The following is a 24,695-nucleotide window of genomic DNA, read 5'->3' as shown; positions in this document are numbered from 1 at the left end:
CTACATCGACAGTTCCTTCTTTCTCGTGAACGAACTTATACTGATGGGTTAAATTCGAATTAATGTCAAAATACCAATCAGCCCAGTTGCCTGTTTTGTAGCTAATGATGCATATTTTCAATCTTCGAGTACACGTTCAGTCCAGTGGTTTGTAATACGATAGGTCCTTGTAAGCTCTCAGTGCAAACAACATTCATTCTCTCTTAAAGGTACAGTAGACACCTTCAGTGTCATAAGAGATGTCACGTTGCGGGTGTACAAGGTGTTGATATTGTCACATTTAAAATACTGTGTTTAATTTGCTTCAATCTGCTGGATATATATTGTTAACCTTGAGATGATGCAGAAACGATTTCCGGGGAGGTTGGCGGACTGGAGCGTTTGAAATCGAGGGAGAGGTGAGAAAGATCAGGGCTTTATTACATTGCAGCACCGGAAGCTGAGCGATGACCTCACAGATGTTTACAAAATCGTAAGTGGCACGGATATTATAAATAGCCCAGGTCTTTTCTGCCGGGATAGGAGAGTCGACAAATATAGGGCAAAGGTTTATGTTGACGGGGGCTTTATTTTTTGGATTCCTGACAGTAACAGTTTCACTCAGAACAGGTGTATGCATGGACCGATATGTCGAAGGAAGTGTTGGAAGCTGGTACAATGACGACTTTTTTAAAAAGCACGTCTGGATGAGTAAATTAATGGGATATATTTAGAGAGATATGTACCCACTGCTGAAAACTGGGCCGACATTATATTGTGTGATCTGGGCATGGACAAGCTGGCATAATGGGTTTGTTTCTGTGCTGCGTATCTCTCAGACTCTAGAAGAGGGATAAAAAGAACGTTTACAAGGGACGTTCTAGTAGTAATGCACATATCTAGACTTTTGTGGTGCCTCTCTGTTTATGTTTCTTGAAGGTTGAGTTAATTTAATATTTGACAGAGAAATAATTCATCGATTATGGGATACAGACAAGAAACTGTGGCTGAGTCCACAGCCTGATCAGACACAATCTTCGTGCCTTGTGAAGAATGTTCAAAGTATCTAATGACTCACACCTGCCCGTCTTTCCCATGTACCAATGTTCCATTCAACACCTCCAAACCGCTAGATAGGAGTAGTTTTAGGCCACTTAATCCGATAATCTAGCGTACAAAAACAGAGGAGATCATTCAGTCCATGAACACTGTCACACTCGGTTCGGGGGATTTGGAGAAAGTAATGGAAAAGTCCCAGTTGGTATGAAAAAGGGCTCTCACCTCTCTCGTTACAGGGCTTCTCCTCTCTGCAAGTTTAGCTGCATTTGTTGGTCAAACTGGAGATCAGGAGTCACTGTGAATACAGCCCCGTCACCTTACCAAGAGATGGTAGACGAAATCATCTGTTTTCCATGACAGCACCATTCAATACCAGAGATACAGGAAACTAACAGCCACTGAAATTCGAATAACAGAATGGGGTAACATCAGAAACAGGTCGTTCCATCCAAACCCGACCCCCAAATCTGTTTTGTCCTCCACAAAGATCATGGCTGATCTGCTGTACGTCTCAAATCCTCCTAAATGTCAAAATCTTCAGTGTTCTCAACTCTTTGCTTGATCAAAGTCGACGTATGCCCTCCTTATATAGTTTCAGTATTCTAGATGCCCTAAACCCTGGAAAAGCGGTGCCCTGACATACACTACGCTGTGTTTGAAGGAAATAAACACTCCCTGCTCCTCCACCGTGATCGATTGATATGATCGGAAGAGATGAACGACAGTTCACAGTATCTCTCTCTGATGTCAAGGCAATGTTTGACTGAGGAAGTCATCAATGAGCAAATCAAAATTAGAATGGGTGGGAATCCGTTTAAACTCCTAAATGAGTGCAGTCAATCACAGCACAAAGGACAAATTCTGTTTCTTGTGGATATCCAACATCTAAATACCTGGACATCTCTGTGGCAATGCTGAGAGTAGTTTACTCAGCAAAACTTTCTTCAACTGCTTAATCAATATCTTTTCCAATCATATATTCAAAGTGGGGATGTCATTGAGGATTACACGATGTTCAGAAAATGTGTCACCCTTTTGCTCCTGAAGCAGTATGTGTCCATGTGTAGTTAGATCTGGACAATATTCAAGCTTGTTCTATGAAAGTGCATTTAATGATCATATAACAGTACTGCGAAACTGCACATTTCTTCAGTTAATATTGATGATTTCATTCAATTCCTCACGTTGCATCACAGGAATATGAGGAAGTCATTCAGTCTTTTGAAAGGATTGGACAAGAACAGTGGTAGCGCATTCAGTCCCTCCAGCCTATTGTACAGGAAGAAAATGTGTCTCGTGCTATGGATCACAATAGAGCTCCTCAATAATTATTTAAGGCGATCGCCTAGATCGTAATGGCTTCTTATTTTAAAGGGGAATATGAAGTGGCTGTTGCAGATGCGATCTGATTGGTTTTAAGTTTGGTGTTCACATAAAAACAATTTATTTACACACTGTGGGTAAACCACAAGCAATTAAAAAGGAATGTATAATAACCTCATTGGAAATCTGAACAACATATTAGATACATTAACCATTACTAAATTAAAATTTCTAACGTCGCAATAAAGTATTCAAACACCCCCGTGCATAAATGAACATTTCAGACACGAATTCTCACAGAAAATTCTCTAAACGACGAGAGAAAAATCCAGAGAAAATTCAGGCCGAGTAGCAGCCAGGAAACATTCACTGAAGCTTCCAGTTCTGTTCAGACCCGAAAAAACCACAAACCAGAAATCCCAATCTGTGAGAGCCAACCACACCCATTCAGACTGCATTAAAATAAGGCCGAGACGTCCCAATCTGTTCACACAAGTGGTCTGAACTATCCAACTTGATAACTGCCATTCAGTGATTCTCTTCCAATAATCCAGGAGCAAATACCCTCTTAAAACAATAGCATTTTCACATTAGTCAGCAAATGCAGCTGTTTAACAGGAACCAAGTTTAACACAATCAGGCATTTGGCCTAGGTCAAATCCGAGGTGGAAGATGCTATTTAGAGTCTCTCCCATAGGGACAGAATTAAACATTTCATGCTGGAACATGAGACAGAAGTGTACCAGAGGCTTCACAGTCAGACTGCGCGATATTGTTCCTCACAGATCAATTGCACATGTGACACGTGGTATGTTAATGTGGTTTTCCAGCAGAGAGATGGACAGCAAAATGTTTTGTCTGAAGTTTCAAGGAGATATCTTCCATCTTCGAGAAGGCAGCCAGGTCTTCTCAATGGAGGACACAAGCTGGCAGGAATGGCTATCTGTATCAGAAGGAAGGTACTGATAGTGATGTTGGGGATTGTCAACAACATGACCTTCTGTACAGGGCCGCACACCGAATCCACATATACGTGCAAAGTACATTCTAAACCTATACCTGCCTCTCAATCGACCTGAGGCTTAGCAGTGGCATATAAATTGTTATGAATATCCAATATGATTGAGGAATTGACTCTCTAACTTCAAATAATAATGATGTTGTTCATGTTGATCTTGTTCAGGGCAAATGTTTCATAGTGCAGCCTACATTTACACCCTATGATCTCTCTGTCCTTGCTTGCTATGATCTGCCAATATTGCTGACAAACAAAACATTTCTCTGCACTTAGATACACGGGACGATAAATCAAATCAATCAATACTGTGTAAAATATGGAAATTCTCTCCCTATCAATGACTCTTTTGGAAATAAGTGATTAGTTCCAAACCTCAAGTTTCAATGCAATCACCACTTTTTCTTTCCTGAACTACAGATTAAACATTCCGTTTCTGCAGTCTCTCTTCATGGTCGACCACTCCTGAAAAAAAGATCAAATCTGTATGCAGTGCCCCAAATACTCTCACATTCTACATTCAAGTATCCGATATGACCACTTATTTCGAGCGATGGTTTCCCCTTCTGTCATTCAAACAACCCTCCACCGCACCATCACCATTCGTCGTTCGACTGGTCTCAACACCCACCCCCCAAGAACACAAGAAACACAGAGGTGCGTGTGTCCTCACCTACCGCCCCACTGTCTTCATATTCAACGTATCATTCTGAAATATTGCTGCCAATTTCAACTGGATGTCACCACCAACAGCATGTTCTATTCCCCATCTCTCACTGCATTCCACAAGGACCATTCCCTTTGCCAGTCCTTGATTTGCGCCACGAACTCCACGAACCCTCTGGACCTCCAGGAGTCGTCCCTTGCAGCCAGAAAAGATGCAACAGCTGACGGCACACCAACACCCTCACCTCCATTCAAGGTCCCAAACAGTCCTTCCAGTTGAGACAGAGGTTCACCTGCCTTTCTTCTAAACTAATTTACTACATCAGGTGCTCCTGATGCGTTAATCTCTATTTTGAGGAGACAAACGTAAACTGAGAGAACTTTTTGTCAGGCATCTGAGCCTGGTCCGCAGTGACTGAAGTGTCCTTTCAGTCTCCGCCCATTTTAATTCTCTTACCCACTCCCTTTCCAACATGACTATCCATGACCTCCTCCATTGCCACAACGAACAAAATCGTAAAAGTGGAGGCACACATCATTTTCTGCTTGGCCAGCCTACAAAACCGAGGACTCAAAATTGATTTTCCAATTGCAAAGAATCTCATATCCCATCTCATATCCCATGTGGTACCCATGCATAACTGCCTGCAACAAGAAATTGGTGTTGTTCTCTGTATTGTCTCGTTATCTAATTTTCAATACACGTCGATTTTTGTCCCGTTATATATGGTCTTTCATTCACCTTTCAGGAAACCATATGAAAAACACTGCAAATGCAAAATACCAATCCGACTGATTCCTATCTGTGAACGCCTAAAATAACACAAAATCTGCAGGTTTCTCCAAGGTGAATCCCCTTTCCGGAATCTAAGCTGACTTAGCCAAGGCATATAATAATTCTGGAAGTGTCCAGTTATCACTTTCCTTATATAAGAAAAACGAATACTTGCCTCATAACTGACATCAATATGTTCGACACGTAATTCAATTTCGTTTTTCCTCCCAGTCCCATATAAATACTTTGGGTTACAATACCTACTTATCGTTCTGCAGGAACGAGAACTTACAGAATCTGATGATATTGAATGGTAATGAATTCTCGTAGTTCCAAGGTTTAAAAGGAATTTGGGTGCGTACATGATTGGCAAGATTTGGAGAGATGTGGGTCAAGCGCATGCAAGGTTCTTGAGCTGAATTTAGAATTATGGTCAGCATGGAGTGGCTGGACGAACAGTCTGTTGTGTTCCTACTCTGCTGTGTTACTCACATACACAACATTTCTTAAAGTCAATCGAAAGGTTGCTCCGACATTGACGTTTCCTCCAGCACAACAGAAAACAATCTAAATAGTCTCACAGCACAACTGCTCCGAACACAGATGCAGAAAGTCCGGATTTCTCAGGACGTTCCTCTTGCTTGTCTAATAGGGCAATGTTGTACATATAACACTATGCACATCAGTCATTTTCTTCAAAAGCTACAAACACCTTCTTACAGAGTCTATTCGTATAAACTTTTCCGATGTTTTGACTGTTTCCCGAAAGTAAATATTACACTGACAATTGCATTACTTATTGGAACGATAAGGGCAAGAACAAAATCTGTGTCATTGGTTACGAAACAGAAAGGAGTAGGAAACGGAAAAGAGTAGGGGACGGTGGCTCTGCAGTCTGTAGAGGTGTAAAGTGATATCTCGCAGGTACCAGGATGTTGCTGGTACATGTAATAAAATGGAATTCAGAGAAAGAAACAGAATATATTCGAAAGAGGGAATAGTGAGTCAAAATATACACATAGCAAGTCACTTTGAAATGTAAAGGCGGAAGAATGATGTGTGTACAGTGTTTAATCCGTATACGTGTGTGTGTGTGCAGTTAACTAATATTCTTCGTATGTGAACACCATATTCAGAATTAACAATGCAGACACAGAAACGAATTGTGACGCATAACATGTGCAAAAACTAGATAATGTTGAAATGCTATTCAATCTTTAGCTGAGGTGTCATGTTCGCAATCGGTTAACGACCACCCCGCCAACCCAAACCCTGGCATTTTTTTCTCCTCTCGACTACCATTATCATTAGTATGTGTATCGTCATTTACGACTCCGGGTGCCCACCTTATTTCAGTTAATCTCCTTTCTTCCAAGAACTAAATACATTGGCCTACTGTTTAGTGACAACAGCTGTTGTTATTGTTGTGGTTCTGTTCGCCGAGCTGGGAATTTGTGTTGCAGATGTTTCGTCCCCTGTCTAGATGACATCCTCATTGCTTGGGAGCCTCCTGTGAAGCGCATCTGTGTTGTTGCCTCCGGCATTTATAGAGGTTTGTCTCTGCTGCGTCCGGTTGTCAGTTCCAGCTGTCCGCTGCAGTGGCCAGAATATTGGATCCAGGTCGATGTGTTTGTTGATAGAATCTGTGGATGAGTGCAGTGCCTCAAGGAATTCCCTGGCTGTTCTTTGTTTGGCTGGTCCCATAATAGTAGTGTTGTCCCAGTCGAACTCATGTTGTTTGCCATCTGCGTGTGTGGCTACTAAGGATATCTGGTCGTGTCGTTTCGTGGCTAGTTGGTCCTCATGGATACGGATCGTTAGCTGTCTTCCTGTTTATCCTATGTAATGTTTTGTGCAGTCCTTGCATGGGATTCTTTACACTACGTTGGTTTTGCTCATGCTGGGTATCGGGTCCTTTGTCCTGGTGAGTTGTTGTCTGAGAGTGGCTATTGGTTTGTGTGCTGTTATGAGTCCTAGTGGTCGTAGTAATCTGGCTGTCAGTTCACAACTGTCCTTGATGTATGGTAACTTGGCTAGTCCTTTGTGTTGTTGCATGTCCTCATTCCGTTGTCTTGCCCTTAGGCATCTGTTGATGAAATTGCGGGGGTATCCGTTTTTGGCGAATACATTTAGAGGTGTTCTTCTTCCTCTTTTTGCAGATCAGGTGTGCGGTGACCCTTTTGAAATGTATCTTGATGCAACTTCTTTTGTGTGTGTTTCGTAGTTCAGGACTTGGTCTCTGTGTGTGGCTTTCCTGTATACCTTTGTGGTAATTTCTCCTTTCGGTGTTCTCTGTACCATCCCGTCTAGGTGTGGGAGTTGGTTGTCATTTTCTTCCTCTCCAGTGAATCTGATTCCTGTGTGTGTTGCTTTGATGATCCGGTGTGTGTTTTCTGCTTCTGTGTTTTTAACAATTACAAAGGTTTCATCCACATATCTGACCCAGTGTTTGGGTTTAATTTGCGGTAAGACTGTTTGTTCTAATCTTTGCATTACAGCGTCTGCTATGAGTCCAGAGATGGGTGAGCCCATGTGTGTGACTTTGATTTGTCCATATACTTGGTTGTTGAAAGTGAAGTGTGTTGTGAGGCACAAGTCCAGTAGTTTGAGTATGCAGTCTTTGTTGATAGGTTCCCCGTCTTGCTGTCTGTATTGCATGTCCAGCAGGTTGGCTATTGTTTCTCTGGCTAGGGATTTGTCGAAAGAGTTGAACAGTGCCGATACATCGAATGAGACCATAGTTTCTTCCTTGTCTATGTGTGTCTTTCTGATGATGTCCAAGATTTTCTGTGTTGACTGTATAGAGTGTCTGGATCCTCTGATCAGGTGCTTCAGTTTCTGTTGTAGTTCGTTAGCTAGTTTGTGTGATGGTGTCCCTGGTAGCGATACGATGGGTCTGTGTGGGATGTCTGGTTTGTGCACTGTAGGCAGTCCATAGAATCTTGCGGGGTGTTGTTTCATATTTCATTCTCTTTAGGACAAACCTGGTTATCTCTCCGTTTTTTTTTTGCAGGTTTCTCAGTGTGTTGTTTACCCTATTGGTGAGCTGTGGGGTGGGGTCAAACTCGCTCTTTTGGTAGGTGTTGGTACCTGCAAGTAGTTGTTGCGCTTTCCGGATGGAAAGTGCGTTGTCCAGGATGACCATCATTCTGCCTATGTCTGTTGCTAATATGACTATGTTCCTATCATTTCTTAGTGTTTTTCGTGCTTCCCTCTATTTGGTTTTGGGGTCGTGTGTTTGTCTTTTCCTTGTTATCAGGGATATGATACTTTGTCTCACTGTTTGTTGTGTTTCTTCTGTCAGTTAGTTGTTTCTGAGTTTGCATTCTTGTCCTGCTAGGAAGTCTGCTGCCTTGGCGTCCCTGTGATTATAGTTGAGTCCCTTGGCCAGTATTGTTCCTTCCGTATCTGTGAGCTCTCTGTGGGAGAGGCCAGTATTGTTCCTTTCATGACTGTGATCTGTCACGGAGAGATTTAGTGCCTTTTTTGTAGTGTGTGGTCCTGTTCTGTCCTATGGTGATGGCCTGTTCTACAGTCGGGGTCCATTACTGATTGGTGGTTTTTGAAATGAACGATTATTGGCATGCAATTTCTTGTCTGTATTTGTGTCGTCTGTTGTGTGCGTCTGTAGACAGGGGACGAAACGTCTGCAACACAAATTCCCAGCTCGGCGAACAGAACCACAACAACAAGCACCCGAGCTACAAATCTTCTCTCAAACTTTGAGCACGTACGGGCGAGAGACGCTAACACATGGCAGGAAATGGGAATTCTGTGCGAACCGCGGAAGCGCCACAATTCCGGTTCCTGCATGAATGTCGACATAATCGAATCCTTCCACCATGTGTCAGATACAGACCACCAGTCAACAACCTTCAAGCCAGAGACACAGCCAGACAGACCGGATTCAGGATGATCCAGGTAATGATTACAGATGCACACAACAGACTACACAAATGCAGACAAGAAATTGTACGCCAACAATCGTTAATTTCAAAAACCACCAATCAGAAGTGGACCCGGACCATAGAACAGGCCGTCACCATAGGACAGAACAGGATCACACACCGCAAAAAAAGGGCATGAAAATAAAAATTGGCCAAACTAACACACAACAGAGAGGACACCACAACACACACCTGGGTTAGAAACCTGGGTTAGAAATCTCTCCGTGACAGATCACAGTCATGAAAGGAACAATACTGGCCCAGGGACTCAATTACAACCACAGGGACGCCAAGACAGCATACTTCCTAGCAGCACTAGAATGCACACTCAGAAACAATAGACTGACAGAAGGGACACAACAAACAGTGAGACAAAGTATAATTCCCTTGATAACAAGGAAACGACAAACACACAACCTCAACACCAAGGAGATGGAAGCACTAAAAAAACCCACTACGAAACGATAAGAACATAATCATACTACGAACGGAGAAAGGCAGAATGACGGTCATCCTGGACAAAGCAGAGTACATCTGGAAAGCACAAAAACTACTTGCAGATACCAAAAGCTACCAAAAGAGGGAGTTTGACCCCACCCCACAGTTCACCAATACGATAAACAACACACTGATGAACCTGCAAAAATGGACAGATAACGTGGTTTGACATAAATAGAATGAAACCTGAAAGCAACACCCCGCAAGATTCTATGGACTACTTAAAGTGCACAGACCAGACATCCCACTCAGCCCCATCGTATCGCTAGCAGGGACACCATCACACAAACTAGCTCAAGAACTACAACAGAAAGTGAAACACCTGATAAGCGGATCCAGACACTCTATACAGTCAACACAGGAAAACTTGGACATCATCAGAAAGATACACATAGACAAGGAAGAAATTATGGTCTCATTCGATGTAACGGAACTGTACACCTCTATCGACAAATCCCTAGCCTGAGAAACAATAGCCAACCTGCTGGACATACAGAACAGACAACAAGAGGGGGAACCTATCAACAAAGACTGCATAGCTGAAAATGTCCTTAGGAAGGGCGTATGCCCGAAACGTCGATTCTCTTGTTCCTTGGATGCTGCCTGACCTGCTGCGCTTTTCCAGCAACACATTTCCAGCTCTGATCTCCAGCATCTGCAGTCCTCACTTTCTCCTCGAAGAAAGACTGCATACTCAAACTACTGTAACTGTTCCTCACAACAACCAAAGATATGGACAAATGAAAGGCACACCCATGGGCTCACCCGTCTCTGGACTCACAGCAGACGCTGCAATGCAAAGATTTGAACAAACAGTCTTACCGCAAATTCAACATAAACTCTCGGTCAGATATGGAGATGACACATTTTTCATCATTAAAAACGGAGAACTAGAAAACACACACCGGATCATCAACGCCACACTCACAGGAAGCAGATTCACTCGAGTGGAAGAAAATGACAACCGACTCCCATTCCCAGACGTGATGGTACGGAGAACACCGAACGGAGAATTCATCACAAAGGTATACAGCAAAAACACACACACAGAGAGACCAAGTCCTGAACTACGAAAGCAAGCACAGCAACACACACAAAAGAAGTTGTATCAAGACACTGTTCAAAAGGTCCACCGCACACTGCAGCACACCTGAACTGCAAAAAGAGGAAGAAAAACACCTCTACAATGTATTCGCCAAAAACGGATACCCCCGCAATTTCATCAACACATGCCGAAGGGAAAGACAACGGAATGAGGACATGGCACGACACAAAGAACTAGCCAAGTTACCATATATCCAGAACATTTCTGAACTGACAGCAAGATTACTACGACCACTGGGACTTATAACAGCACACAAACCAACAGAAAATTCCAGACAACAACTCATAAGGACCCGATACTCAACGTGAGCAAAACCAACATAGTGTAAAGATTCCCATGCAAGTACTGCAGAAAACACCACATAGGACAAGCAGAAAGACAGCTAACGATCCGTATCCATGAACACAAACTGGCCACGAAACGATACGACGAGCTATCCTTAGTAGCCACATACACAGAAGACAGGCAACATGAGTTCGCCTGGGACAACACTACTATTATAGGACAAGCCAAACAGAGAACAGCCAAGGAATTCCTAGAGGCATGGCACTCATCCACAGATTATATCAACAAACACATCGACCTGGACCCTGTATTCCGGCCACTGCAGCGGACAGCTGGAACTGACAACCGGAAGCAGCAGAGACAAACGTCTCTCAATGCCGGAGGCAACAACACAGAAGCGCTTCACAGGAGGCTCCCAAGCACAGAGGATGTCATCTAGACAGGGGACGAAACATCTGCATCACAAATTCCCCACTCGGCGAACAGAATCACAACAACGAGCTCCCGAGCTACAAATTTGCTCACAAACTTTGAGCTGTTGTTTTTCATTTAGTGGAGATAAACGGTCTGGCATCAACCCAGTGTTTTAACATATTACACTGTTTTAACGTACTCTACAATGTACAGCAGCAGATAGGAATTGCCAAAATAAATAAGGAATTATGCATATTTCTGTAGTTACTCAGAATCTCTCTATTTCGCATCTTCTCAGCTCTATATCCTCTCTTTATCTCTCCATATCTAGTTAATAACGCCTTCAATTGTTGTCCATATCCCATCTCTCAAGTCTCGTTCTTTCAGTATATACCTATTACTCACGTTTGGATGTAATTATAATTGAGTGACATCACTAAAAGACACGATAAATGACCTATCCAGATTTAATGGGAAGGGGAGCCAAGTTGGGAAGATGGTGAAGCAGCAATGGCTGAAGTTTGTGAGGATAATTCAGAGGCAGAGCTGACATTCGTCTTAAGGAAGACAATACATATTCGGTGATGAAAAGAAAACCATGTCTGATAAGGGATGTCAGTGACAGCAGAAAACCTAAAGAAAAAGCATAAGATCTGCTGGAGATGATGAGGGACACAAAGGAATATGAAGCCTTTAAATAACAACAGAGGGCATCTAAAAATGTAATAATATTTTTAGCTTGTGAGAACATTTATAGAGCTTTCCCACAGACTGCACAGGAACATTAGGAAAGGAGTAGGCCATTCGAACATTTCCCATCACAGTTCATGACCGAAGGTCTCTTCAATGCACTCTAGCCACACAGCGTACATACATACCCCTTACTGTCGGAAACTGTAGCGCCAGAAGCGCACAGACGGTCAGGGAATATCAGAGAAGCAGGAGAGACGACCTTTCTGGCGTAACACCTTCATCAAGAATGTTTGTGACGGGCAGGGTCCCCGCATTCTGAATGAAGGATTGAAACCCAAAACGTCGATTGCATGTTCCTGGGATACTCCCTAACCTGCCGTGCTTTTCCAACGCCACACTCTTCAACTCTGATTTCCAGCAAATGCCATACTCACTTTCAGCTGTACTGTATTTCTTAACGTGATTGACCTTAGGATACTAAGTAATGGGAACTACAGTAGTGCCTTTGGTTCACCCTGTGTTCAATCCAACACAAGATAATGATAGCTGATCCTCTGTCACCACACCATACTCTTGTCCTTTCCACATACTTTTAGTGTCTAGAAATCCTAAGTTATATGCAGTGCCTTTACTTTCACAGCCATAAGTGATAGAGAATTCCGCAAGGTCACCAGTCTCTGAGTGCAGACACTTATTCCCGTCGCAATGCTGAGAAGCTTTCTGTATCTATCAGTGTGTCCCCTTGTTTTAGATATCGCATCCATAAGAGTTAACATCCCTGTTTCCAACCTGTGTTACTCTGTCAGTATTTTAGATATTTAACTGAGATCTCCACACACATTTTCCTAAACCCCATGGAATACAGGCCCAGTTGACAGGAATTCTGATACCACAACGTTCCTGCCATCCCAGAGACCAGTCTTGTCAACATTCACTGTATTCCCTCAATCTCAGCTTTGTCCTTTATTCGGAAAAAAAAGCCAACACTACACAGAAAACTGCACAATATTCGAGTTGTTTTCTTATTGAGGCTCTGTAAAGCTACAGTAAGACGTTCCTGTCATCAAATCCCCCTGAAATAAAGGTCAACGCTTCATTTACCTTCTGATCTGCTTTCGGTTCCTCCATTATTGTGTTTAGTTATTGGTGCACGGGGAGATCCAAATCCCTTTCAATGTTACAGCTACCCACTTGGGTGGGTCTATGTACACTGTCAATAATATTTCCCGTATTGACTTCTGGCTTCAGAACTCACTGCCTTGCATGGACTTTGAAGAAATGTGCAGAAGGATTTAGAAAATGAAACTAAGTCGCTTTAAACGTCAACATTTTTTGACCAATTTCCTTTTAAATGATAGACTACCATTCCATATTCCCAACAAAGTGTCCAACATCACATCTATCCACGTTGTTCTTCATCCGCCACGTATTTGCCAATTCACTCCACTTGTCTTAGTCACCTTTGAAAATGTTCACATCTTCAACCTACATTCCGACATCGTTTAGTGCTGTCAGCAGATTGGAAACATTGCCTTTGATTCACTTAACCAAATGTTTGATACGTATTGTGAATAGCTGAGGCCCTATCACTGATCCCTCTGATACTACCCTATCCTTCCAGTCAAAACAAAAATATGTTATTCATATTCACTATTTCTTGTCAGGTGTTCCATTCTAAAACCTTGCTTATACATTAATAATAATATTTGAGTTTGCACACTCGGCTTGAGATTTCATCAAAAATCTCTCTGAAAATTCAAATGCATTGCAGTCATTGCTTCTTCACAATTTTTTGACTAGTCAGCTTCTCAAATATTATTCTCATTTCGTCAATCTGTGTTGACTTTGCCTATGCCCTTTATTTTCAGTCCCAATAATTTCTCCAAAACCGTTGATTTGCTAATTTCATTCTAATCCCCTTTCCTCTACAAACCATTGTTTCTAAGTATTGCAGACATTTTTGTTTATTTTGTTTCTTCTGTTAAGACAGAATTGAAGTAGTTGCTTCACAGTTCTGCCGTTTCCCTGTTCTCCATTCTGCATTCCCTGGTTTCAGAATGTAAGGATGCTGTATTTGTTGTCTCTTACGTTGGCCATTGACAAACTTTCAGACGCTGTTTTCGATCACTCTTTACACCCTTGTTAACATATTTTTTAAAACTCCAGCAATTACGGTTTACCTGCTCAATGATTGATTTTCCACAACCAATGAATCACAGAAGCATAGAGTCTGTACCATCAGACATACAGCACGGTCTACATTAGTCCTATGTTGCCACATAACGTCCATATACGTGAATGTTTTGACACTTCATGTGCTCGTCCAAATACCTTTTACAGTTTGTGAGGTTACTGTGACAACTACATTCTCAGGGAGTGCATTTCGGATCCCAACACGCTCTGGGTGAACACAACCCTCAAATCCTCTCCAAGCATCAAGCCCTCCATGTTAAACTGTTTCTCTCATTTTCTTGTCCTTTTGACGAAAAGGAACAGCTGCTGTCTATTCACCCTATCCATGCACCTCATCGTGTGATATTTCGAAGTGATATCACACTCAGTTTTCTCTACTCCAGAGCAAACAATCCGAGCTGATTCAGCCTCTCTTCACAGCGGATACATTCCATTGCCGGGAAGGACAACCTGATGAATTTTCTCTGCACTCGCTCTCCTGCAACTGTATTGTTCATATAACATCCAGTCAAATTCAAGGATCGGTGGAGAAGAACGTCCTGAGTTTCTTAGTGTTCTGCCAGTCAATCAGTATTCCTCTGTCTAGTTCCCTTTTTCCACATTGCATCCTATTCATATTTATCTGTGTTAATTTCTGTCTAACATTGACTGTCCATCTGACCATTCCATGCATATCTTTGTGTAACATAAGACCTTCCTCCTCACTGCCAAACACCCGGGCAATCTTTGTGCCAAAAGCAAATTTACTGTTCACACCCGCCCCACATTCTCCACATTCACATCTGCAGAATTTATAAATACCACAACATATAAGGGACACAGCACTGATCCATGTGGAACAACTGGGGACACGAGTCTCCAGTCATACAAGCAGTCTTAGACCAACATCCTCTCTCTCATGCCACTGAAACAACTTTGAATGTAACTTTCCAAGTTGAGATTAAAACGACTACACTTTAATTGGTTTATCAGTTTCCCATGTCAGAAGGAGACAGAGTTGTGAAAAAAAAGGCTTGTAGCACACAGGCCTTCATTCGTCAGGGCATGGATTGTAGACATTTGAAAGTTATGTTGCAGTTATACAGGACACAGGTGCAGCCGCACCAGGAGTCTTGTGTTCAGTTTTTGGTCACCTTGCAATAGGAAGGATATTATTATTCTGGAAAGAACACAGAAGTTTAAAATGATGTTGCCAGGACATAAGCGTCTGAGTTATCGGGAGAGGTTGGACAAGCTCGGATATGTTTTCTGTTAAAGCATAAGAGTCCGAGGGAGGATCTTAAAAACTCAAACCGATCATGAGAGCTATGTATGAGGTGTGTGATTGTAGTTTTTTGTTTACCAATGTTGGGGTATCAACAACAATAGGATATCCGTTTATCGTACAGGGGAAAGAATGAAAGAAAACCTGAGGGGCAACACTGAAACGCAGAGGATGGTACGCATATGGAATGAGCTGTCAGGGAAAGTGGTCGAGGTGGAGACATAAACAATGTCTAAAAGGCTTTTGGACAAATACATCTATAGGAACCGTTTATAAGAATATCACCCCAGTAATTGGAAATAGGGAAATGTTGGTCGGACTGCACCAGATTGGGCCACACAGACTTTCTCCGTACTCTCGGAGTCTTTGCTTCTATGTCTCTCTGGGGCTTTGTTATCGGTCTTGCTGCAATACCACATGAAGAATGTCCTTGAAAAAAAAAACATCGAGAAGATAATTAGGTATTCCTTCATTCTGATAACATCAGGCTGACTATTACTTATGAATCTTTATCATTAATCGGCGATCTATTTCATCTTCCCTATTTTCTCCAATAGTTTCCTTAAGAGAGATCCGATATCCACTGGTCTACAGATCTATAATCTATCTCCACCACGTTTCCTTGAAAGTGGAACCACACTATGTTCACTGGTCATCTTGTCGAATCCTGTATTTGCATCCTACTTTAAGTAATTCAGATACAACGGACTCGTGTGACTAGCTATAATATTCACCAGCTTCCTTCACAGATTTCACCCTGATTTTTAATGGGACGTAATTGCTTCCTGTTCTTCAGTTCAGCTTGGCATTCGTTTGGAATAACTTGGAATTCTCGTCAACCTTGCCTGTGCTCTGCAGTCGCTTCTGTGTGCATTTTCTAGGTTTCATTAAGAATTCTTTGAAACTCTACAGAACAAAGGTCGAGTTTACTCATCAGACAATCATGCTATCTGAGGGATTAATCTGGAAAATGTTCATTCACGACATGTGCTCAAGATATTCTTCCTTTGTTCAGGACACCAAAACTGCGAACAATATTCCACGTACATCCCCATCAACAAAATTTGTAAGCATGCAGAACGCATTTACTTTTAGTGAGAGCACATTACTGCAGATCCTGGAATCTGTATTGAAAAATTCAAATGGTAGAGATTGCAGTGGGTCAGAAAACGTTCATGGAGAGACAGCAAGTTCATGTGTCGAGTCTCGATGATGCTTCATCATCTACATTCCGGTTCTTCTTTACGTCAAGGCAAACCTAACTTTTATTTTGCCGTTTGCCTAAGTTCCCTTTGTTTCTTTATCATAACTTACCGTGTGAGGTCTTTCGAAATTTCTCCTGAATATCTAACATCCAGTAGTTATCCATTGACTATGCAGAAAGGAAATACCTTCAAGCAAGAGGTATGCAAATTATGACTTCCCTTTTATAAAAGCGAAATCGTTCATGTGGAAATTGCAGCTACTTTCTAAGTGTCCAATATCATATTCTTTATCACCAATACCCTCCTGTGAATGATACGCTTACTGGACTATAATTCTGCACTTTCAAAGAACAAAGAGCTTTAGAGCACAGGAACAGGTCGTTCGGCCTTTAAGATTGCGCCGATCTGGATTTCTCTACCTAAACCTTCGACTATTTTCGAAGGATCTGTGTCTGTCTGATTCGTACCCAGCCATGTATTTGTCCAGATGCATCTTAAATGACGCTTTCCTAACCGCTTCTACCACGTCCGTTGGAAATGTGGTTCAGTCACTCACTCCACTCTGTGTAAAGAATTTGCCACGCATTTCTCCTGGAAAGTTTACACCTCTCACCCTGAACTCGTGACCCCTAGCAATTGAGTCGCACACTCTGGAAAAAGAAGCTTCTTGCTGTTCACTCTGCCTGTAGCTCTCGTGATTTTGTTCACGTCAATCAAGTCCCGGCTCAACTTCCGTCTTTCAAATGAAAAGAACCCTAACCTACTCGACCTCCCTTTATAGTTAGCGCCGTCCATAACAAACCACACGTCTTTGAACCTCCTCTACACCATCTACACCATCTCCATAGCATCCTCAACCTTTTGGTAATGTGACGACGAGAGCTGTATGCAGTATTCCAAACTGGAACTAACCGAAGTCCTATACGACTAAAACATGAGCTGCTCACTCCTGTACTCAACACGCCATCCGATAAAGGAAAGCATGCCACATTCCTTCTTGACCACTCTATCGACCTGCATTGCCTCCTTCTGGGAACTTAAGCACCCAGATCTCTCTGCACATCAACTTTCCTCAGGTCTTTTTCGTTTCCTCTACAGTTCGCACTTTAATGGGATATTCCAAAATGCATCAGTTCACACTTGCACCTCTGCCTCGTCTTCCCTTCATAAATCGAATGAAACTGTGTGTATATATATATATTCAAAATAAATAGCAGAAGATACAGTATTCACTAATGCAATCAATAAGTTTATTTATGCTTCTTCGAAATTCTGGTATGAAGTCAAATTGGTCCATCAGACTTAACAATGCTCAATGCTCAATGTTTTCAAATTCTACCTCGTCGCTGATATTAATGATTTGTGTCCTTAGTTACAGAAGTTCCATGGCCACTTGATATTTCTGGGAGATTTCCTGAGTCTTCCTGCATGAAGACAAACACAAAGCAATTGTTTAGTTTCCCTGTCCTGTATGTGTTGTCCACAACAAATTATTCTGTCCACACACTCGCTGTTCCATATTTGATCTTCCAGCCATTTGTCCTTTGAAATATTAACGGGAGCTTTTAATCAATTTTTATGTTTCTTTTTAATTTGTATTCATCTCCTCTTTTTGAGTTACTTATCAATTTCTTCATCTACCTCGGTTGTGTCCTAATGATTCTGACTCCACAACATTCAACATTTTATCTGACCCGTCCTTTGATCGAATGCAAACTTTAATTGCGTTTATTAAACATCGTTGAGTTTCCTTTCCGTTTATTCATTTTATAGCATGAAGGGAGATGCGTATATTGTACACCTTGCAGCTTTTCTATAAATACCGCACCTTGCCTGTGTTTCATTCAAGTCTTTTCATGCACATTTCCAATTCCCTGAAGCTAACTTGCACTCACACCTTCATGCTATGCCTGACATTGACATATACACATAATCTGAAAAAAGGTCTACGTATCTGGCCATTGAAAACTCGAGATATTTTCTGATCACGACACCCACAAGCTTCTTTATTGCAATATGTTCAATTAATACTTCTGATCACAGAACACAAATTCTAAAACTTCGCGATCTCTACTTGATGTTCAACACTCTGCTGAAGTAAACCAACGCATTCATGCTCAAGAAATCCATTTTTCTCGGCATTCGCATTTGCATGTGTCAGCACAGTTTAAATGCAACTTGAATTTGTCTTTGATTACTGCAGTACCCACAAACCTGCACATATAATGTCCTGTTTTATAACATGCCCAACATTTGTGTTGCAGTTTTGACTTTGATATGTATCTGAGATCAATGTTTGCTTCATCTTGCTGCTTCTGAGCTGCACCTTATCAGATTCTATGTGATCTGAGTGGCGTGCACTTTTATTTTATATTCTAGATTCCATATTTTGTTTGAAGCAGGCCATTTAATGCACGCAGTGCACACTAATCCTCCGATGAGTACCCATCCACCCAAACCAGCATTCCCAATGACTAACACAGCTGGCTGCCACATCACGGAACATTCTGGACAATTTGAGTTTTGACAATCCAACTATCTTGCACATATTTTGTTATGAAAGTGTTGAGGTATTGTACCTTTAAGGTAATTGAAAAGCTAGCAAAACTATCTGACCCAGCACAAAGTGTTCTGAGCAATTTAAAGCATGGACGACGCTAAGAGGGCAACTGCGTTTTCATAACAAAAATAAACAAATGCAAATTAGGCCAATCAGTTTAAATGATGCCACATGATACCGAAATCAATTAAGATTGAATTTAGTATTTTGATTATATTGAAAACAATGAAACGATCCAATGCTTTGTGGTAGAAAACAGGACATTTTGAACAGATAGAGGGAGAACTGCCACGGAGACTCATTGCTCGAGCTCTCGGAGAGATACCTACCTGGGGAAGGATTTTGCACAGCATAACATCGAAACTGACCTGTATAGAATCTACAGAGAAAATATACGGACGAAACTGAGCAAAGCTGACTGGTTTTGCAACGTGTTTCTTCAGAAAGTCCGAATCGGTTATTTTTATCAGACTAATATTGAAGAGTGGGAAGTCAAAGATAGGGTTAAGAGAAAGGAATTAGAAGCAGTTGTTAGTTTTAACATTCTCTGCTGGACTTCAAGAATACAGTTGTTAACGTTTCCTTTAAGCAGGGAATTCTGATATATATCTTTGCCTCTCGAATCTTAACAGTTTACAACACGCAGTGAATCTTCTTTTGTGATCATGGTTGAAATTAGCAGAGGGGATAACACCATGTCACCATTACAGTTTGGGGGCGTACGTCCGCGATTTGAAGCGTCCTCAATGATCCAGTTTGCGATTTGCACAGACTTGAATCGAGTTGTGCGAAGAAAAAGTCCAGTAGATTTAAACACTTGCCCGTTAATGTCCTAGGTCGTTAAATAAACCGTCGGCCCGGCAATTTGTTTAATTTAAGTGACTCATGGTTGATTCAATTATAAGTGAAGGAAATGGCTCATAACATTGATAAAGAGGTGCATGGATTTAAAGATGATTCGTAAGTTTGTCAAGCAAGTTCAGCAGGAAACCAAAAGACAATACCTTTAGAATTCGCAAAGAACTTAGAACTAGGTTTAACCAAGGACAAATGTAAAGCTGAAATTATAAGCGACTTGCTCAAATACTTAGGTGTATTATGGAAACAGACGCCTGCAGTAGAGGTAGAAACGTTTAAATTATAATTGAGGAGAATAGTGTACGCAAAGAGACAGAAAAAGAGAAAGAGAGAGAAGAAAGAGAAACAGAGAGAGAAGCGAGGAGAGTGAGAGTGAAGGTTCTTGGCTGAGCAAAGAGAGACAGAAGAAAGGGACGGAGAGTGGAATAGAAAGTGAGGCAGAGAAAGGGGAACGAAAAAGAGAGACAATAAATGGAGAGAGTTCTGTTTAGGGACCACTGCTGTTTGTCATTTTCATAATTGACTGGGACCCAAGCATAGGTGTATGGGTTATCAGGTTTGCAATTGACAGCAAAGTCGGTGGAGTGGTGGGTGTGTGGAAGAATGTAACAGTTTTCAGGGAGACTTGGATAAACTGCAGAATTGAGCTGAGAGGTGAAAATGGAGTTCAATGTAGATTCATGTGAGGTGATTCACTTTGGGAAGACTAACAGGAAGGCAGAATACTTGGTCAATATCAAGATTCGTGTTAGTGTGTACGTGCAGAGGGAACTTGGAGACCATGTGCACAGATCCCTGAAAGTTGTCACCCTGGTTGATAGTGCTGTTAAGAAGGCATACTTTGTGATAGGTTCAATAGGTGGAGTGACTGTGTTCTGGTGCTGTAATGTCTGGCTGCAACTGTACAAAACCCTCGTGCGGCCGCAGTTCGAATATTGTGTACAGTTCTGATCGCCCCATGACAAGAAGGATGTGGAAGCATTGCAAAAGATGCAGAGGAGATTTACCATGATACTACCTGATATGGAGGGAGGGTATCATGAGGAAAGGCTGAGAGACTTGGTCTTTTTTGATTGAAATTAAGTAGGGTAAGATCAGATTTGATAGAGACACACAGGATGATCAGAGGATTCGATAGGGTAGACAGTAAAAGGCTTTTTGCTCGGATGATAACGTCAGCATGTACGAGTGGGCACAGCTACATGTTGATGGGTGATAAAATGAAGACAGATTTCAGAGACAGGATCTTTACTCAGAATGTTGTGAGGGCGTAGAATGCCTTGACTGCCAATGTAGTTAACTCAGCCATATTAAGGACATTCGAACAATCCTTGGATAAGCACATGGATGATGATGGGATAATGTAGGGTGATGAGCTGAGATTAGTTCATAGGTAGGCGCAACGTTGTGGGCCGAAGGGCCTCTTTTGAGGTCTATTGTTCTATGTTCTGTGCAGACTAATCAAGAGAGAATTTGAAATTGAGAAGCCGCGGGACTAAGTCAGCAAAGTCATGTGAACAGAATGGAGATTATAACATAAGTAGTATTACAAAAAAATATGTCAAACTTCTGCCACATTTCGATTAAAAAGATACCAAAGCATCTGTATTTCATTGGAAAAAAAGGGCCGAGCAGAGGAAGTGGTGCAACGATTAAAGTTTACTTCTATTTCAAAGTAAACTGGCAGGCAGAGCTAGTCAGCTATTTGCCACGTTATCAGACGAGGGGTCAAGACGTTATAAAGACGTCAAACAGGGCACTTTCGATGCATATGCATTGGTTCCAGAAGCGAATTGACAGCTATTCAGAAACGTAAAGAGAGTACCAGGTCAGACTTACGTTGAGTTCGAAAGAATTGAACATAGACATTTTAATAGATTGGCTCGTGCTTTAAAGATAACAGGACCTTCGGCGACAGTTGCAGTGGGAGGAGCGACAGCGAGGACCAGAAGCCGGGTGGCAAGGTCTATTTAAAGTATTAAAAACTTACCTCGTGTGTAGACAGAGTACACGCATAACACGAACGGACACGGGACTGCTGGGTGATTGAGGCTTCATATTTGGGCGATTGATATACCCGAAACACTACCCGGATATGTCTCCCATCATCTCCTACTGTAACAAAAAAAACTTCTGTGTGCCGCATTGGTAAGTTGTTTATTTTTTGTAGTATCGCTGGGAATTAGAATCGTGGAAAGGAAGCCAGGGCGGTTGAATGTTCTTCCGGTAGAATGTGGGAAGTAAGCGTCATCACTCGTGTCCCAGCTCCTCGACAACTGCCTTAGGATTCTGGATCAAGAACGGGATGAACTTTGGATCATTTGGAAGGTGGAGAGAGTTATTGAGAGGAGTTATAGGGAGGCAGTCACACCTCAAGTACAAGCAGAATGTGAAGGAGACGGAAAGAGATGTGGCATGCAGTGCGGGGATCCCCTGTGGCCGTTGCATTGAACAACAAGTAAACCATTTCAGATGCTGTTGGGGTAGCGGCTGTAATTACCAGGGCAAAGTAGTACGGCACAGGTCTCTGGCACACCATCTGTCCCTGTTGCTCAGAAGGAAGTGGGTAGAGGATAAGAGCATTAGTCATTCGCGACTCAATATTTAGAGGGAAAACGTTCTGTTGGAAAGAGGGAGACGAGCGATATGTGTGTTCCGCCCAGAGCCAGGGTTTGTGACGTCTGTGATCATGTTTATGGATCTTTCAAGGGGAGGGGAGCAGCCCTAAGTCTTGGTCGCATATGCACCAAGGACACAGGTAGGAAGAAATATGAGCATTTCAGTCAGAAATTCAGGGAGCTGGGGTGGAAACTTAGCACGAGAGCAAACAGAGGTGTTATCTCTGGTTTGCTGCCCGTGCCACGTGCTAGCGAGGCGAGGGATACCGAGAGAAAGGAGTTGAACACGTGGCTGCAGGGATGGACCAGGAGAGAACGTTTGAATTCCTGGATAAATAGGGGTCTTCCTGGTGGTAAAATGACCTAGACAAAGGTTTGATCTTCACCTGAACGAGAGGTACGCCAATGCCTTGGGGTGCTGGTGGGGGCCGTGTGATTTGCTAATGTTTTTCGGATGTGATGAAACATATTCAGCAGGGAGATGGAACTCAAATTGTAGTTCGAATATCCAGGAGGTTTCGAGTAGTGAAATCAGTAATACGTTTAGAAGATGACAAGACGTCCACGACAAGAAAGTTGGTTTGACTTGTGTCTACGTCAACGCCAGGAGAATTCAGAATCAAGTGGGTGACTTTGCTGCATGAGTTGGCACCTGAGATTTCGACGTAGTTGTCATTTCGGAGACACATGCAGATCAGGGACTGGAATAGTGTTTGCAGGTTCCGGTATTTAAGCATTTAAGTAAGATCACGGAAAATGATAAAAGAGGGGGTGGTGTGGTATTGTTCGGGAAGGATTTTTTCAAAGTTGCAGATTGTATGTTTGCGGACGTTTGCAATGCAGGATTCCAGGTAATCCAAGATGGAGGACGGAAAAGTTCTGGATGAAAGATCGGCTCTTGTTTTGAGGTATTTTAAGTGTTTCAGGTGAACTCCTCGCAATTGTAGGAGAAGCAATTGCTGTTTCATATGTGCAATTGCATTCTTTTGTAACTTTGAAGAATAAAGTCAAGGCAAACGCAGTTTTAAAACAGAGGTACTGACAAAGAAAGCACTTGGTGAGGTCAGTGCAAGAGAATTAGAAAGAGAAAGAAACTGATACCGCAGTGAACTGGCACAGTTACTGACTTTGCTGATTGAATTCATGCATCATTGGGCATCGGAGTGCGTCTGGGAAAAGGAACAAACAGTGACGTTCACAGCTAATCATGGAGGAACCATTTTGGGCGAGGTCACAGAACAGATAAGTGAACAGTTTTACGTGTGGCCTACAGAAACTCCGCAGTAGTGAGTAGAGTGGGTTCGTTTTTGATTATATGTTTCTTTTTAGATATGCCTTCTGATTAATCTTAAAATATAAACCATAACTATTAATTTTGCTTGGAGCATTATTTTGTAGAGGAATTTCTTGGCCTGCAGATTGTGAAGGAGCAAAATTGGCCTTTAGTGGAATGATATGCTATTCTTATCCGATGTGGGAATTTAAAGAAAGTTTAGGGTTTATTGTGGATTATAGTTGCAATAAAAGACGTTGATTGCGAATCGTATCAAATCACATGGATCGGTTGGAGAGACATTTAGAGGCAATGAAGAATTTCCAACAGCAAATGAATGTGATGGATGGTAGTTATAGGAAGGGGGAAAGTCGCAGATACTGTCACATAGATGGGTTAACTCAAGTGAAGTTAAGCAGAGTACTCTTCTTCAGAAAATGTAGGGTGTGATGGATTCACAGGGAAACGATGCATATACAGTCAAGTTTCGGGTGTTGAGACTGGCTCTAATGAGGGGTGCGTGTGGTTTCAAGATATCAATTGTGTTAGGGGACTCTCTAGTCCGAGGGACACACAGACGTTCCTGTGGTCCGCAGCGAAAAATCAGAATGGCGCGTTTCTTCCCTGGTGCCAAGATCAAGGATGTCTCAGTGAGGGCGCAGAATGTTCTCAAGCGTTGCCAGGGACCAGCAAGATGACATTGTCAGTCAAGGAAGCATATGCCATGTATAGGCAGGATAGATCGAGTGAATCGTTAGAAGAGTACAAAGGCAGTAGGAGTATACTTGAGAGGGAAATCAGGAGGGCAAAAAGGGGACATGAAATAGCTTTGGCGAATACAATTAAGGAGAATCCAAAGTGCATTTACAACTACCTTAAAGACAAAAGGGTAACTAGGGAGATAATAGGGCTTCTCAAAAAAAAACAGCAAGGCAGCCTTTGTGTGGAGCCTCAGAAAATGGCGG

The sequence above is a fragment of the Chiloscyllium plagiosum genome, unplaced genomic scaffold (genome assembly GCF_037043375.1).
Source record: "Chiloscyllium plagiosum isolate Xiang-an unplaced genomic scaffold, Cpla_swu_hap1 HiC_scaffold_45, whole genome shotgun sequence".
In the NCBI taxonomy this organism is placed as follows: domain Eukaryota; kingdom Metazoa; phylum Chordata; class Chondrichthyes; order Orectolobiformes; family Hemiscylliidae; genus Chiloscyllium; species Chiloscyllium plagiosum.
The sequence above is the reverse complement of the archived record's forward strand: the minus strand, read 5'-3'. Positions refer to the sequence as shown.